Source organism: Athalia rosae, chromosome 1, assembly GCF_917208135.1.
Source record: "Athalia rosae chromosome 1, iyAthRosa1.1, whole genome shotgun sequence".
Taxonomy (NCBI): domain Eukaryota; kingdom Metazoa; phylum Arthropoda; class Insecta; order Hymenoptera; family Athaliidae; genus Athalia; species Athalia rosae.
Window position 1 is genome coordinate 13,571,688 of NC_064026.1, and position 14,075 is coordinate 13,585,762.

Genomic DNA, 14,075 nt, shown 5'->3' on the forward strand with positions numbered 1-14,075 from the left:
TAAATAATATATAAGTTTCTTATAAAGCTCAAAGCGTAAAAAACAATGAGATATTTGGGGTGAGAAGGCGAACGTAACAAATAACCGAAGACTTCAAACCACACGGTGGCGTTCACGAGAGTGTTCCTCTTTTGATTCTTACTGCAAATGTTTCAAATACCTACAAGTCGGGATCAAGGAGTTTGTTTGTCGAACGTCATCCGTCTGGGGAGGCGTGATCAATAGATAGAAAATTTCGAGAGCAGTCCTCGAGCAAATATAATGGTCTTGACTGAACGCACTTGTCTCCTGATTATTTTGGCTGTGTGATCTCAAAACGAAACCAGACACAAAGGGGTTAGCCGATTCCTCTTTGAGTAAAGAACGTCACGTAGTCGCGTGTCTCGCGACCACTTCACTCTTCCATTGTCATATAATCGTGGTGGATATGTACTCCGATATCTTTTCGGGCGAAGTAGTGTTCGATTCCTCAGTTCGTGCGCGTCGAACATCGATTAAATGAAAATTCATACAGAATCCTACGACGGCATAGCGTGATATACTCGCGATACGGTATACGGATGTCGCATGACATGAAACGAAAAAATGAGTTGGTCGAACGGATATTCGTTTACCGAGCTTGATCAATCTCGATGTTAACTTACACTCCATTTGGGATTAGGAAAGAAGAACAGATGTTCTTCGAAACGAGCGATAGTGAAAGTGTTGAACAATGACGGCGTAGCGGAATCACAATCATCTGAAAAATGTAGAATGAATGGAAATTTTGAAAAAAAATTCTACCGACAATTGTTCACAAACATCCTTGCGGAATGCGGAGTGAAAAATAAAAAAAAAAAAAAAAAAATGGGAGGGATTCCGAGACCCCGGTCTACTAACCCCGTTGAACCTGGGGAAATAAATAGCTTTCTTCACCGACCCAAGCCAAACGCGCCGGGAATCTTTGGGCAAAGTCTACGTCCCAATGTTCTACGTAGTTTTTCGTCCGAAACATTTACCTGATATGATATTCGTGCGATACTCAAAATGCCAGGTGGTTGAATGCGTACATCGATCATGAGATAAAACTAGCAAAGTTGTTATCGTGCACTTAACATTTGAAAGTGAATTTAATCGAATGATATTTGATTTTGCAGATTGCCAACTGATATCGAACCGGATGGGAGCTTATGACGCGAGAGTAATCTAAGTGGACCAATTTTTATACGACGATTGCTGCAACGAAGCATAATCAAATGTGATTTCTTCACATCAAAGAGATCAAGACTCAAAAACGATACGTTGAAAAAGCCTCATTTGCCGTGAGTCAAAGATGCCGGAATAAATCACTGGTGAGTCTACGTTAAATCGGTGAAAGTTTGTCCATTACGGTCTATAGCCAATATTGTTTGCCCTCGTTGGATATTCCAAGTAACCCATTACCATTACTGACCACGTCCAAATTGATGTGGAAAATGGAGAAGGAGAGGAGTAGAGAGAAACGATGTGATTTACGAGGTTTTCAGTGAAAACCTATAAATATCTCCACCAATCATTGTATCGGAGATGAACTCGGTTATTTTTGGACGGCCTCGAGGTGGCGTTCCAAAGTGAACACCCATAAACATCTATTCCTGAACAATCTACGACACGGTTGAAATATGGTGTGAAACAAAATGCTCTTCTAGATCATCAATACAACCGAATTTTGTTTAATAATAAAATGTTACATCGATGAACGTTGAGTCAGAGACAATAGCGTTGGAACGCCAGAATGAATATTCATACAGAATATCGGTATACCTATATGAACGTGCTAAAACAGATTTCGAATACACCGGACCGTCATACGTACCGTACGTGTGTCCCGTCTGGAACAATCTCTCATTTATTTCAATACGGACGACTTCGTCAGCCGGATTAGCTAACGAGCCATCGCCGAGAATAACGAACATCTACCGGGCCCTCGAATCACACGCGCGCGTGATATCCGGTGCTGCTAATTGAACCGTTGAAGAGAACCTACCGAAACTGAGATCGGGCTCGGGCTCGGGGAAATATAATAAGAAATTACGTTTTCCTCTGAAAAGTGATACCTATACCGCGATGGGCGGAGAACTCGCACGGATCCGTTAGCCGCTGTTTATACGTAGTTTGGCGAATTGTCAAGTTGTCGTGTGCACGACCCGCGGTGCCTGTGCCCGACAGACGTGACATTGGTCTAGTGGGTGTCGAATTGAGATTATTTCGATAGGAATCGGTGAATGAATTTACGATGACTTATTTTCATATCAGGAAAATATCATTAACGTCTCGGTGTACGTGAAATGATTGCAAAAAAAAAAAATAAAATAATAATATGCCGCGTGTGAAACATTATGAAATTGTGCGTACGAACGTATGTGTTCCAATTGGTGGAATATACACATACCCAGGGCACCTCATTCTTCGTGTCTGTACCCGATGCGCTTTTTGAATATTTTACGATTTGTTCGATTGTTTCCATGAAGAGAATGTACACGAACAAGCTCGTCGCGTGGGTGTAGAATGCTCACAATCAGTTTCCATGGATATGGGTAGCCACATAGATCTGTCCGATACACGTAATGAGCCTCGGCAGTAATTGAGTAATACTCAAATGACGTCATAGATTGTCTAACTAATCGTATCCGGTCCTCGTTGGTGTTAAAACAAACATTTGAAACGTTATAGATATAGAGCAGTCTAGCATATTCCATGATTATAAAACCATTGAAACTCCGCAGAGAAGATACCTCATTCGTAACGTGCATTTTCCTCAAACTTTGAAATACGTTTTCTTTGAAGAAATGACAAGAGAAATTCGTAACGATGTCAACAAAGATTTCGCGTGTAAGGACGTACGCTAAATCGTTGCACCTCAAGAAACGTTCGAGTCGATATTTTGGGATTGAAAAATTCGCGTATCTTTCTTTCGAATCGAAATGGGATTGTAATGCACAGAGTTTCGAACATTCGTCGTTCAAAACTCCGAATGTCACTTTCGTGTACAGCTCCGTTACTTCGTACATGGGGTTCTTTCGACGTCGCGTAAGTCGATAAATTTTTAACCTTCAGCCACGCCCGCAGCACTCCTTTTCACCGTAGATTCAACGGTAAGGTATACTATACATTCATTTGGTCACATCGTAGCGGTACATTATATGAACCGCCGTAATTATAAATCCTGAAACAAGGGGTCTACTATTCTCCCCCCTTGTAATATTCATGTTTTTTTTTTTATCCCGTATTTTTTCTTTTATCTATTTTTTATAAATTTCTTCGACGTACCGGTGTCATGGCCCGAAACCGGCCTGCGCATTCTATATCTTAATGTTCATATACATAGTTTGTTACATATCTCTATTTTTAATGCAAAAATTTTCACTGCTTGGAAAATTCTTACATCGTCTTTGAAGCGAGTTATTTTTACATCTGACGTACGAAAGGTGTATAGAAAGATAATTAAAGTATGAGGAACTTTCAAAAAGGGAAGTTGAAGTGAAGTAAGTTGCTGGAGACTTGGGCCGAGGATGATGTTATATTTTTAATTCGATAAAAGTTTTACACTGCCTTCGATACTACATATAACTGCAGAAATATAGACAAAGCAGAAAATCATGATTTCATTTTCTTATATCCACACGATGGTTCCAACTAGTTGTACGTAGTTTGATTGATTTTGAATAATTCGTTGTTCTACGTATGAATTATTTAGTTTTTCTATTTTAACATTCTAAAAATTTCAAAATCAAATACTTGTAAATTCCTTTTTTCAATCTCTGCGTAAAACCTTCAGACTTTCTTCATCGCGAAGTTAGTAATAACTTGATAAGCCAATAATTCACTTTTGTAATTTTTTTTTTTTTTTGTCTTTCTGAACGAAGCTCGTCTAAATCCATTTTGCAGCTCCAACGAGCAGAGAACTCTACCGACAGGTTTTTAATCTTATTGTCGAACACTTTGTTCACCCCACTTATAAGTGCGATATCGATGAATCTTATCGTTTGAACGATTTGAAACAAAAAAAGATCCGAATGATCAGATCCTCGAAATTAGCGACAGACACACGAAATGCTTTCTGTAAAAAGACCCAACTTCGGCGATGCGGGAAAACTACGTACAAGGTGCATTGAGCTCGGAAATAACAAAAGTTTCTTTTTGCCTCTTTTTCGGGGCGGTCGTTGAGTTCTGGTCTATAAACCGCGTTGCTGCATCAGACTGCCCATCCGCCTGTCCGTCCGTCCACTAACAATGAGTTTTCGCCCATGTAGGTGAGCGCAGAACAAATGGAGTTAATAAATCAGCTTGCCGGCGAGTTTTTTTTGGTCCTTCCTAAATCACAAAGGTCGACGAAGACGGAAGGCGTTAACCGCACAAAGTGCAACGATCCGCTAAAGCGAAAATCAGACTACGACTAGAGCGGGAACTTGGTTTCACGGGTGGATTCCACCGAGTCGTTAACATGAGGCGCTAACAAGAACCTCGAAAATCATTCGCTGGCACAATTCATGTGCAAAATCAAAAAATCTGAATCCTCGCTCACGTATCACATTGCCTCAGCGATTAATTATCAAAGATTCGTGCATCATCATTTTGTACGAACCATTATACATATGTATAATAGATCGGTTGAACAAAAAACTATTACGCGCAAGTTTACATGACGTTGCAAACACCAACGAAGACCAACCCCAGCCAATTATGCTAATTCATTAGGAAGAATTATTAAATTTCACTTTATTCCATATAGGTGCGCAGGAAAAGGAAATATGTTGGTATATAAAATACTTTGAAGGGGCCTCGCCCAGCCCCTGGAGGGTGTCACGTACATATGTGCGCCTGAATTTGCAGTAACCAACTGGGTGCAATAGGTAGACGTCTCGCCCGTAAAATTCGTTACCTACCTAGATTCAGTTTATTTCGAAGCACGACTCTCCATCTCGTGGTACCCAAGAGCTCGTGAAACTTCGTTCGCGACGTAAATAATTTACCCTATGAATTCATGAAATTTCGGAACGGTCATAGTATTTGTGGTCACCGTGTTCCGTACTGTATACAATGACTAACGATTTGTTTGCAAATGGCGATTCAATTTTTATTTGCTACCCTCGGATAATATATTCGATCAATTACATCTTGGGACAATTTCAATGGATCACATGATTCACATACTCGATACTGAGATGAGAGGAGATTTTTTTCATACCGGGATCGTAAATTTCAGCTGATATCGCCCCATGAACGCATATCATACGTTTTCGTGTCGAAAATGCGGCTGACCTTCCACCCTAGACTCTCCATTTCCAAAGCAAGCATTGTCTCACATGGTATTCGCTCCTGTAGAAGCTAACTCATGTCACATGAATAATTTTTACGCCAGTCGCTGTAGGCAACTAATTCGGCTGATCGAAATGTCTTTCAACGTTTGTTATCTACATTCATCCTCTAAATTTCGAATCACGAATCCAGATTTGGGTGAAATCAGAAACTCAATAATGCATCGCTGTTATGGTTTTACCATTCTATTGATGTTTAAAATATTCTTAATCTATAGTTCGAGGCTATAACAATACATATATCCATGCTGGAAGATATGACGGTATTCTTTTACCTCACCTCCCTCTCTCTCTAATTCACGTTCTCTTCCATTATCGGTCGCCGTTATGAACTTTGTGATTGCTTCTACTGCAAGGGAGAGTACACTCTATCACTCTTGAAAACTTCTCCCTTGAGATGGGAAGGGGATGAACGGAAAGAAAAAGACAAAACAAAGAAAAAGCGAATCGTAACTCATTTTTATCGAATTTGTTACGCGTGTATATTTCTACAAATTCAACGTGCAAAGTAAAGACCGCGATTCGCAGGAGTTTGGCTGCTGGTTCTAAACTCCGGGGAGAAAAAAAGAAGGAAAAAAATCATGCGGCAAGGAGCTTAGCATTATAATGTCCGAAAACATATCGTACTTCACCCCATGTCTGGTACGTTGCTATCTGAAAGGCTCACGTCAGGGTTCCGTATTATTCTCTATTTTATTTTATTTTATTTTTTTTTCCTCCCAACCAAGTGATCCTTTTTTACGCCCCAGAGGAAAAGATGAACGAGTTTTCCACACTGCGGGTAATAAATAAATTTTAAGAAACGAAAGAAATAAAAAAAAATTTCTCAGCTACAAACCGCCTGTCGTTTTTTTCACCGTGAACAAAAAAGTTTTAAACTACGGAAATAGCTTTGAAATTTTCTCCAGGTTATTGTTCCGTCTTCTATATTTCTTCAACGGGCTGTAAGTTGAACTATATAGTACTCTAACGTATTTTCAGCGAAACCACCTAAAATTTCACGGTATTCATGCGGGCTCAATATTATACTCGTCAGAGTTGGAGCTTTTGAGAAACTTGGATATTTTACAATACTACAATGTCAAGAAAACATTTCTCACTTGTTTGCACGCGATATTAAAATGGGTGGTGAACTCAAACTCTCATTTCTTATCGAATACCGTTCAATTGATAAAAGAATACGACCCCGGAAGAAATTCCGCCCGAACATCGTAGGGTACACTCAAAGAAATTTATTTCCTATCGTGCACAAGCTACATCTTCAGTTACACTCCGGGGAGTTCGTGGGTACTCGAATATACGTAACGTACACGTATACGTAGATAATATATTGAGTCTCAGGTTTTTTCACCACCAATATCTCATGGGGAATAAAATCAACCACCGGCCGATGAGCCGCACAAATTTCACGTTGCCTCTGAAAAAGCATAAAGTCTCACGGCATCTTCAATTAGTTTGTAATAATTCTGGTGGAAATATTACCGCGGTACCGACACGAGACGTACGTATACATATAATTGCAGGTCTCTACAAACAGGAGGCGGTATCTGATCCGCGAATTGCCGCTGTAAAAAGTAAGATCTAAAGAAAGGCAAGGAACGGTCGGTAATTCTCGCGTCTCTAAACGAAGTTATATTATACCCGCATGCGGATACCCACGTATACCGAACGTTTACTACACGATGAGTAATGTCCCGTCTTTAAAGAGGATTATCCCTAAGAATTATCGTATCCGCCGCGTATCTTACGTGCAGTTGTCTGTCCTGAGGCGCCGGAGTATGTTGACACGTGTTACCAAGGCGACGGTAAAACAACAAAGGCGGATGTAGGCAGCTTCTCCGAGCTTTTCTTCTTTTTCTTTTCTTTTCGTTTGGCCCACTTTTACCCTTCGGACGGTGGATACCGAGGCGGAAGAACATAGTTCCGGTGTCGGTGGATCCTGCAGTCCGTGACGATCGTAATAAGATTGAATGTAGGTGCAAATATACGTATACGGGGTATTGCAAAGTTCCGAAAGCATCGGCATTCTATTTGCTCTACTCTAAGATTCCTAAGTGCTTTTTGCGGACAGCTTTAAGAGGAAAATCTGGTCGGCCGAATACTCGAGGTTCAGATGAAAGCTTTGGTTTTATATAGATGCATATATATACGCCTACCTATACATACATTACTCCACCGAGGATGGTAGTCCAAGCCAAAAGATCGAAGGTTACGTTAAATAAGGCAACACAGATACTGCGGAGCGGTTATATACTTGTACAAGCAATTTTGACCACCGTCGTTAACTAAAACTGGTGTAATTTCTATCTTTACATCGGTCCGTACGGACGGATTGTTAGCTCCGTTTCGTTCTGACCTTATCGAATCAGGCACTGCAGCGGCATATGCGCCTATTACACCTGTCTTCCCATGATTAACTCTACGGTACGAAGTTCCTGGCTTCAAAGTCATGTTCTGTATAGTCACTAAAAGCTTTCAGATTCAAGCTTAGCTATGCGGCTTAGCTGAGAAGAAACCGCAAAGATATTACCGCTGGTCTTTATGGTGAGGATGTGGTTTAAAGCCGATAGTCCTTGGACAGATGTGTACGACATATCGTTAATATTGCACGGGATGTGATTTCGGATGTTGTAACGGAGTTGGATGAAAAGGAAAAAATTTAAATTTCAAATCACCCGACTGTCGATTGAATTTTTATTAAACTTTTTTACTCCGTCTGAATTTTCCCCGGATTGAAGGAACGGAGAAGCTTTCGGATGTTCGACGATAAATGAATAAGGGGCAAAAAAGAGTGTGTAATGGAAAATTAGGAATTGCTTTGTCGTTCGGAAGGGAGGCAGATAAAATGAAAAATAAAACATCGTCTGGTAAACGAGCGAGTTCAGATGTAAGCGAACCTATCACGCGTTCGAACAATTGCATTCTTCTTTTATTGTTATTATCTTGCGTGCTCCTCTGACATTCAAAGACAATTACGAGAAATCTTACGGTAGTGAATGTTGATTACAACAATAAAGGTAATAGCGTACGTGATTATCCTTCGTCTTCATTTTTCGAACATGATTTTTCCACGCCCAATTATCCCCCAGGTTATTGCCCTCAGCAATTCTCCCACAGAAATGGGATCCCGCGGATTCAGGGTGCATCGTAACTTGAATTAATTACTTCTGCTATAAATATGTATTCTGCGGAGCGTGGTTATCCTAGATTATCTGGAATCGTGGAAAACTACAACATACCTATGCCGCATGCGGTACAGTCCATTCACAAGAGCCCATTTCCATTGTAAAGGTAGCGAGCCAACTATAAGCATCGACTCGTATTCTAGTACCTTGACCCTCTTCGTGTTACTCGCAGAGCTTTGTACTACCGGTATAAAGGTTGAATAAAGCTCTTTCTTTTAATACGAATAATCGATTATTCAGTTGCTAATCCACCGAACGACACCGTGATCGTCCTCGATCCACTAACTATTATACCTTCGGAACAGTTGAAGGTATTCCTCCGAATGCACCATCGCCTCTCGCGATGAGCGTTGCATTTCCTGGACGTGCGATTACCTCTTGAGTGATACAGTCCAATTAATCGCAAAAACTAACAAAGTTTCAACTCGCCAATAATCCAACCGGCGTTTCGCTATTCGATTGTCGAGCTTGCGAAATCACGTTAACTCCAATGTTGGCATACGTAGCGTACGGTAATATTTTTACGATTCATTGACTTCCAGGAAATGAATTCGCGGTCCGAGCTTCGGCCTCTCTGCCCGTCTAGTTTGCGATCCGCATCTAGGTTGAGTTATTGATTAAGGGTTTTAAATCCTGTTGGTTGTTCAAAATTTTATTTCTCTTCATTCCAAAATGAATATCCTTGTTTATCCTTTCTTCCTACGTGTCCTCGGTTTCCATTCAATTCAGTTGACCGAGGATGTATTACCGAACGCCCTGAGATCCAGAGTTTCTATTCGCTTGAATTTATTAATCGTTGGACCGATTTGGCGCCCAACACATTTCAAATATATACAAAAAGTCTAAGCTCAGAGGGTGGAGCGTAGCAATACATATGTATCTTGATTTTACAACTGCAAACCTTTCAGAAATTGGCTGGCGAAACATTTTGAACATGTTACGCACGGTGATCAACGTACTAATTTATTCCACTACATATTTCCCTCTAGCTTTATCAAATTTATAATGAATTCATTCTGAGCACTGCGGTACTAAACTAATCCGGTATTCCGGCAACTACCATATATGATCGTTATAATGTGTTGCACGGTATAAACTCCAGGTAACGTGAGATAATATACCCAAGAATATGCATGCGAGGCTGCTGTACATTAAATAAATTCAGCGAGACGAGGTAATTACGAAGTTTGGAAAAACACTAGGCGTTTTTTTAGACCCTGTGGAATGTTGCAAATCAGACAAATACTTCCATCGATGCTTGGACAAAATGTTCTTATACGAAAATTGAACGAAATAACAGAGAACCGTTAAAGTACCTTCAGGCGTTATTTGAAAACGAGATTTTGCTCCGGAAAAGAGTTGAACGGTCTTTGAAGAATGAGAAATATATTTACATCATCTTCTCACAATTACAGTGATTGAAGCTCCGGCGCGAGAGTTGATGTGATATAAACTTGGTGAAAGGACTTTAAGCTGCGAGAATTTCGAGATGTGGATCTAATCTCATGAGGATTACAGAAAAGTGTTATAGCTGTACGGGAGCTGGTGATCTTGCGCATAAAAATACCCGATGATCTCACGAGTCTGTAGTAGGTACTTCTGAAAAGTAAATAAATTACTTAGATTATCACTTTGCGGAGTTCTCTCTCCGGTATTCGAGACCCGAGTTTTCCAACCATTACGGTCGATAGTTTTCTTCAGAAGCACTTTTCTCGAACCACTCGTATATACTACACTGCCTTAACGTCGGTCCAGATTAAATTTTTATTTTTAATACTTTACTTCCAACCCTCTACAACCCCTTATCGCGGAATAATTCCCGCCCCTTATCATCCCGGCCATATTTTTTCTTTAACAACGTAACCCTCATCCGGATTCGAAATAACGTACCATTGAATCGCGTTATTTGACGTACCCGCACATATTCATAATCGCGATTCAAAGAATCAAAGCATCTGCAGTGAGCCGTCTAATCTAGTCGAGAAATTTTCTTCGCTTCAAGAACCCCTTCTATCTACACTATACGCGAAGCACATAACTAAGGACAAAAGCGTGCTGGAAAAACCCTGAAGGGGATTCTAGCTATTTGACACCTTTTCCAGCGACTATATAACTGTCGTGTGACCTACTTGTATGCCTATACCGTCGGAATAACATACAACAAATAGGTGTGCTGGAATTGGTTCAATATCGGTGCACACCATAAGATGCATGGAAAAATTTCAGTAATTTCCTTTCTTTCTTTTATTTTTCATTTTTTCCTTTGTTCTAACTATTCCTCTTGACGATTGGCGAACGATCCACGTGGGAAATTGGCCGCCGATCTTATCGCATGAGTTTCATTACAATCCGTTTGGATTAGATGACAATATGATGATTGTTGCGAACAATGCGAGTTTTGAAGAGCTTCCCGATATCAGTTTATTTACGATATCTGGAGAATCCTTTTTCGGAATTGGAATTCAGCTTTGCACGGTATACGACACCCTTTCTCAACTAGTTTTTGTAAATATTTCTCCCGTCTCCTACGGCGTATTTTTCTCCGCGATAAAGCTATACAAACAGATTCGCACGTAGTGAGAATGTGACTGAGGAATATAAAACTTGACATAGGGTTTTATCGTATTCATAGAAGGGGTTGCATTGGTTACCGATGTTGTCTTTTCGCATCGATCTATTACGTAGCAGATAATAGGCGAACCGCGAGGACCCCGTTCTATTCGCCACCCGATCGCTGCTAGACGCTTTCAAAGCTTTGCTGTACTCAGCTATTATATAAAGGGCAATTGTCACAGTTGAGAAATCAGGAAGTGTGATACATCGGAGGTGATGACACTCCATCGGGATATGAAAGTTCGAAATCCAATCTCGCGGATGTGTCTACGATTTTCACATCTTCGTGCGAAATTTAGAGTCCGAAATTTTTCCATCTATTTTCTCGATTCTTTTTCTTCAGATTTTCTCTCACTTGCGAAAGTGGATTCAGCGACCGCCCCTGGAAGCGATAAATTTCACGCGATCATTCGGTCGACAGAATGGACTCGGCAATTGATGATGAATTCGCGAAACTCTGCCTCATACGATGTTATAGCTTGAAACTAATTTAAAGAAAAAAAAACAGGGAATACTTGCGAAGCAAAAAAAAAAACTCGAGAATCGGATGGGAAATATTTGTCTTGCGCCGCCAAGCTTCAAAAGCTTAGCGTACTTCGTTTGAACAACTAATCTGTCTTGTGAACAATTTATATATACAAAAGTTTGGGAGTTATCATACTAATAAAAGTGTAATACGAGAAGCATCTGAGTGAGTAGTTCGTGGAGAAAAGTGTTTGAATATTCACCCCTTGACCGAATGAATATCGTCTACACTTCGAATGGATTCAGATTCCCGAATACCGAGGTCATACCTGTTCCCGAAATTCCCAATTGTCTCTTATTATATAACTCGAGTAGCGAGCATTTCGGATGGATTTCATATTCCATTGCTATCGAATATCGAACTTGCCGGACTGTGCCAAGTATTTTCTTTTCCGAAGTCACCGTAATCCACGGTACCTGCAATCCTGGTTGAAATGATAAAACTCATAAAATCGTAAAATCCCAGTCGATGTTCGGTGTGTCACGGTGTGCGTATACCTATAAGGTTCCCAGCGATTCAATCGTCTCTTTACGGTCTTTTATTTCTGCCGGTTAGTCTCGCCTTGAACCTCCGACCTCATCGACTCGGTTCGTCTCCTATCGTCTCCAGGGATGAATTCGACGGCTGGCCGCATTTCGCCGTCAAAAGCCACGACCCGATATACACTCGTGGTACGCGCGGCGAACGTTACATCCGGCAACAAGCAAAGCTCTTGGTTTCACGGATTAGGCGGTAGTGCACATGTTCTCGCTGAGTACCTTACCCTGCAGTTTAGTACGAAACTCGATACAGGGCACGCGTAGCGAATAGCTAATACCGCTTGCTGACTGGAGTGCATAGACTTCGCCGTCGATTCTCCGTTGGCGTTGGATCACGATGTGGCGGCTGCTACCGAACCGAATTAAGCGATAGTATCATCCCCATTCCTTTTGCGAGTAACCCCCATAGTTTGGATTAACGTACCAAGTACACGCATAGAGGACTTCCCTCGAACGTCACTACTTGAAATTCAACCTCGATCGTAGATCCGCGAGATAACGTGGTTTACAACCCGGGAAAATGGTAGCGTGATCGTAAAAACTACACACGCCTTCAAAATCACCCCATAAGCTTCCATCGCTAAAACAGAAGTCCATAGGAGTCTTTTCGGCCTTTTCTTCTTTTTACGGTGTCCGAATGGTCGAGTATAACAGGGGTACAAATATTTTTGCAGGGCTTTATTGGATACGCCCGGGCATAAAGGCAAAAGGCGCAACTTGCACATTTATTTCAAACGTGGAAACAAAAATAATTACAACGGATATCGAGGAGATCGGACGTTGTCCCAACGCGATCAACGATTACTCGGTTACGATCGAAATCAAGATGTAAGCAGAATACGAGAAATGAAAGATTGTCCTGTTCGCGAATGAGTTGCCGCCCCGTTTTCGAAATCCAATAATTTTCACGTCATATCGGAATAGACTGCGTTAGGACTGTTTCGTTCAAGTTTTTAGGACGCAACGTCCGTTACTTGGACCATGAAATTTATCTCGAGTAGATGAAATGCGGTGCAGCGCAGACTCTTGGAGGTATTTATAGGTCGTAAAGTGAATTTGCGTATCAAATCTATCAGAAAGTGGATAAAGCGATCGCGTATTTGCTGGGTTAGTTTAAAGACAATTCAGCTGATAGCCGAGGCGAATTCAAGTTTTAACGTCCTCAGACTGTCGGATAGCGTCAGGGAAAGCTCGGAACAAACTTCTCACGACGAATCACATGTGCTCACCTTGCATACAACGACGATCGAAGTTTCATTCGTTAACAAGGTTCGAGTTGAGTTAAATGATGGAATTTATCAGATGAGATGAAAAAGCGGTATCGATTGTCAATCCGAAAATCGGAAGAAAACAAAGACGACTATGGCCTTTGATTTTTTTGTTCGACTAAATTCGGCTGCGACTAAAGTTACGAAGTATCCCAATTTTTTTATTTTTCCCGATTAAGAAAATCGGCGAAAACCATTCCATCACGACAGACGAATCGATCTAGTTTCAACAGATCAGGGAAATTTCTCAAAATTTGGAAACGTAGAAGTGTAATGGAATAGACAATTAACGAAGCCGGGGTAACAACGCGATGCAGCGTTAACATTTGCGTACACGAACATCATGCTTCTGAGAAACAAGGTTAGAACGGTGTCTTGGGATTTTAACTGAATTCTGAGCCTCCGGCACTTTCAATTTATCTCGGAAGCAGGTATAGCGAATACACTACATCGTGCGTCGGCATAACTTCTCGCCGATGGCACCGGACTATCTCTATCCGTTTTCCATGCATAACGCATACCTTTCAATGGAACAAACTTTGCGCAGCGTATCGATCGAACAACCTTAAAAGGGTCTTATTTCTTTTCCGGGATTTTCGTTCATTCGC

General features: G+C 41.0%; 1 protein-coding gene across 7 annotated transcripts in view; it reads left to right on the plus strand.

Annotated features, from left to right (window-relative positions):
* The window catches only part of LOC105687209 (small conductance calcium-activated potassium channel protein), a 148,241-nt gene that overhangs the window by 17,142 nt on the left and 117,024 nt on the right, over positions 1–14,075 (plus strand). For all 7 annotated transcript variants that reach the window (XM_048660163.1, XM_048660162.1, XM_048660165.1 and 4 more), the window contains exon 2: positions 1,137–1,331. The gene's annotated coding sequence lies outside the window, so the exon portion shown is untranslated. The remainder of the gene's footprint in view (positions 1–1,136; positions 1,332–14,075) is intronic.